The sequence below is a fragment of the Bison bison genome, unplaced genomic scaffold (genome assembly GCF_000754665.1).
Source record: "Bison bison bison isolate TAMUID 2011002044 unplaced genomic scaffold, Bison_UMD1.0 scf7180017864057, whole genome shotgun sequence".
Taxonomy (NCBI): Eukaryota; Metazoa; Chordata; class Mammalia; order Artiodactyla; family Bovidae; genus Bison; species Bison bison.
In genome coordinates this window covers 5447191-5451911 of record NW_011494629.1, presented here as the reverse complement: position 1 = coordinate 5451911, position 4721 = coordinate 5447191, and the positions used below count along the sequence as shown (strand labels likewise).

Genomic DNA, 4721 nt, shown 5'->3' with positions numbered 1-4721 from the left:
ATTCAGTCCATCCTAAAGGAAATCAGTCCTGAATATTCATTGGAAGGACTGATGCTGAAATTGAAACTCCAATACTTGGGCCACCTGATGCAAATAACTGATTCATTGGAAAAGACCCTGATGCTGGGAATGATTGAAAGCAGGAGGAGAAGGGGATGACAGAGGATGAGATGGCTGGATGGTAAACTGACTCAATGAACGTGAGTTTGAGCAAGCTCCGTGAGTTGTTGATGGACAGGGAAGCCTGGGGTGCTGCCGTCCATGGGATCGCAGAGTCGGACAAGACTGAGCAACTGAACTGAACTAAACTGAATATACACACTAATTAGAGAACTGAAAACTACACTTTTGATTGATATCAAATCCTTGATATTGCCCCCAGTGTAAATCCTTGGCTTTCTTAGAGTCCTGCTCAGTATATATGCCTTCACATGGATATCTCTGCCTATATTAATTTCATACAAACAACTAACAAAATATTATTTAGCATTTTTTATTTAAGAGCATAAAAGATAGGTGGATGATCAATGACATTTCTTCAAAACTCAGGATTTTATCAAGCATTTTCCATACACACAAACCCCCCAATATGTACTAATATAGCAAAAGCAAAGGGCATAGAAAGTTAGAAGGAAATCTCCCTTTTCATTTCTTAAATATACAGAATCAAATCATGTTTTCACCTTCTCCACATACAGAGACTAAAATTAACAGTAACTGTTAGTCTCAGTTTATGTTTCCCAAAGAAAATAAAATCAGCTTCAGAAATTCTCATGTAGATTGAACTAAAGTAACAGTCCTATGAGCAGAAAGACCTGGACATCTGAATAGAAGTGACTAACCTGTGAAAGACTCCCATGTGCTTGTTCATGTCCCTGTTTTGGGTTCATCAGAGGAAAGCAGGAGGTGGGAGGGGAAGAAACAAAGTAGCAAGGGAAACCAGCCTTGGGGTCCTTCAAACATCTGAGATACTGAAAAGAGAGTCCAAATGTCTCAGGTTTGGATCAAGGGCATTTGTCCTTTCCCCCTCATTTATAAACTGGTCAAAAGCTACTTTGTTGCTTGCTAAAGCACTTTTTTATGAACTTAAATCATGATGGCACAAAGATAAACTGTCTATAAAGGTTCATACTGAAAGTTGCCAAATTGACAGGGCTCAGATTCAGAGTGTAGCAGGTGAGAGAGGTAATACTTTAGGGCTAAAAGTTCCCCATTTATGTTGGCCTCTTTAGAAAAACTTCCCATGTAGCTCAGTCAGTAAAGCATCTGCCTGCAATGTGGGAGACCTGGGTTCAATTCCTGGGTCGGGAAGTTCCTCTGGAGAAGGAAATGGCAATCTACTTCAGTATTCTTGCCTGGTGAATCCCATGGACATAGGAAACTAGCAGCCTACAGTTCATGGGATCGCAAGACTTGGACACGACTTAGTGCTATTTTTCTTTGGAAAAAAGGATATAACCAAAAATTTCATAGAAATGTTTACACGAGATATGAGGAATTCACCAAGCATAATTCATTAGATTGGAAGAAGGAAATAACAGCATCAAAACACTTAAGCACTGTTGGAAGAAAGGTAACAAAAAATAAACAAATGGGAGATAGACTGGAGCAAAGTGCCCTAATCCATTAAAAATAAAAACATTTCCCTTAATTTAGTAATCAAGAAGTGTTAAGAACCTGGCAAGGGACTGCCCTAAAACAGTGGTTCTCAAATTATCTTTCAGAAAGCAAAGTAGGCTCCTAAAGTTGTGTGTTAACACCTGAGTATTGACGCAGCCCCAGCGTCAAAGAGCCACAGGCAGGGATGCACAGGATGTTGAGTGTACCACAGTGCTAGGACCAGTGACCACCAGTGACGTGAGCAACTTCAGCCTCTCGTTTAATGTTACGTGACATTATTTTCCTATCCTAAGTTACTAAGCTTCAGGGTGAAAAAATACACAATCTATAATCTAACCTGTGATATTCTGGCCCTCAATTAGTATTGCTACTGAATGACACTTTCACATCCCATATGGCGGTTCCATCTAGAGACATCCTAGAGCTTAGGTGGAAAGGAAGTGGAGGAGGGGTGTACTGGGAGATAAGGATTAGCAGATACAAACTGTTACATACAGAATGTATAACCAACAAGATCCTACCATATAGGGCAGGTAACTATGTTCAGTATGCTGTGATAAACCATAATGGAATAGAATACGAAAAAGAATAAATACATACGTATGTGTACGTGTGTGTGCATGTATAACTGAATCATGTTGCTGTATACAGAAATTAACAGGACACTTGAATAAAATTGAAAAAAAAAATTTTTTTAAAGCTCAACACTAATCATTAGGTAAAGGCAAATCAAAACCACCATGAGATATTACTTTAAACCCCTTAGGCTGGCTATCATCAAAAAAAAAAAAAAAAAAAATAGCAAGTGCTGGTGAGAATGTGGAGAAACTGGAACCTCAACTGCTAGTGGAAATGCAAAACAGTATCGCTATGTAAAAATGGTATGGTGATTACTTTTAAAAAATTAAACACTGAATTACCATCTGATCCACTTCTATTACATACCCAAAATAATAGAAGTAAAGACTCAAATAGATAATTTTTTCCTCATACTCATAGCAGCATACACAATAGGCAAAAGGTATAAACGACCCAAATATTCACCAAAAGATGGATGGGTAAACTAAATATATAAATATATACAGTGAAATATCATTCAGTCACAAAAAGGAAGGAGTTTCTGATATATATATGGATGAACCCTGAATCCATACAGTGTTAACATTATGTTAAGAGGAATAAGCCAAACACAAAAGGACAAATACTATATGATTTCACTAATAGGAGATACTTACAGAGTGGTCAAACTCATAGAGACAAACAGAATGGTGGTTGTTGGGGGCTGAGAGAAACGGAGAACGCAGGGATTTACTGTTTAATGGGTAAATAGCTTCAGATGGGAAGAAGAAAATACTCTAGAGATGAATGCTGGTAATGGCTGCCCAACAATGTGAATGTAATTCAGGGCTGCCGAACTGTACACTTTTTAAAAATGGCTAAAATGATAAATTTTATGCTTTCTATATTTTACCACAATTAAAAAAAAAAAAAGAATAGACCAGCAGTGACTCCAGTCAAAGCTGAGGTAGGACCTGGAGCACATCCTGCGTTCCAGTCATGCCCTTCCACCAAAGCCCCCTCCCTCAGAATAATTCCATAAACACTGCTGGTTGCCCATCCAATAGCCTTAACCCATCTACTGCTTCTTTGCTAAGAGAATCACTTTTGTCCAGAAATCTCATAGCTATTGAGTCTTGGGGAAGGCTGGGATCTTCCCAAATACCAGGGGTGAATCTTTTTTTTTTTTTTTTAATTGACAGATAATTGCTTTACAGAACTGTGTTGGTTTCGGCCAAACATCAACATGAATCAGCCATAGATATACATAGGTCCCCTCCCACTCGAACCTCCCTCCCACTTCCCACCCCAACCCACTTCCTCTAGGTTGTTACCGAGCCCCAGTTTGAGTTCCCCAAGTCATACAGCAAATTCCCATTGGCTATCTATTTTACATATGGTAATGTAAGTTTCCATGTTACTCTCTCCACACATCCCACCTTCTCCTTCCTCCCCAACCCTCCTCCCCTATATCCATAGGTCTGTTCTCTGTCTGTGTCTCCACTGATGCCCTGAAAATAATTTCATCAGTACCATCTTTCTAGATTCCATATATATGTGTCAGTATATGATATTTGTTTTTCTTTTTTGGACATACTTAGCTATAGGTTCATCCACCTCATTAGAACTGACTCAAATGCATTCCTTTATATGACTGAGTAATAGTCCACTGTATATATGTACCATAGCTTCTTTATCCATTCATCAGTCAATGGATATCTAGGTTGCTTCCATGTCCTAGTTATTGCAATTAGAGCTGTGATGAACAGTGGGATACATGTGTCTTCTTCAATTTTGATTTCCTCAGGGTACATGCCGAGTAGCAGGATTGCTGGGTCATATGGTGATTTTATTCCTAATTTTTTAAGGAGTCTCCATACTGTCTTCTGGGCTTCCCTGGTAGCTCAGCTGGCAAAGAAGCCACCTGCAATGCAGGAGACCCCAGTTCAATTCCTAGGTCAGGAAGTTCCCATGAGAAGGGACAGACTACCCATTCCAATATTCTTGGGCTTCTCTGGTGACCTAGATGGGTAAAGAATATGCCTACAATACAGGAGACCTGGGTTTGATCCCTGAGTTGGGAAGATCCCCTGGAGGAGGGCATGGCAACCCACTCCAGTATTCTTGCCTGGAGAATCCCCATGGACAGAGGAGCCTGTGGGCTACAGTCCATGGGGTCACAAAGTCAGATGTGACTGAGCAACTAAGCACAGCATATACTGTCTTCCACAGTACTGTATCAATCTACATTCCCACCAACAGTGTAAGACAGTTCCCTTTTCTCTACACCCTCCCCAGCATTTGTTGTTTGTAGACATTTTGATGATGGCTATTCTGACTGGTGTGAGGTGATACCTCATTGTAGTTTTGATTTGTATGTCAATAATAATGAGCAATGTTTGAGCATCTTTTCATGTGTCTATTAGCCATCTGACCATGAACTCCTTGCTGCCAAATTCAGACTTAAACTGAAGAAAGTAGGGAAAACCACTAGACCATTCAGGTATGACCTAAATCAAATCCCTTACGATTATACAGTGGAA

General features: G+C 39.7%; 1 protein-coding gene across 17 annotated transcripts in view; it reads right to left on the bottom strand.

Moving 5' to 3' along the window:
• Positions 1–4721, bottom strand: part of FANCC (Fanconi anemia, complementation group C) — a 338161-nt gene that overhangs the window by 226349 nt on the left and 107091 nt on the right. The window contains exon 3 of one of the 17 annotated variants that reach the window (XM_010836028.1): positions 843–971. The exons of the other annotated variants lie outside the window; for them this stretch is intronic. The gene's annotated coding sequence lies outside the window, so the exon portion shown is untranslated. The remainder of the gene's footprint in view (positions 1–842; positions 972–4721) is intronic. 17 annotated transcript variants of the gene reach the window in all.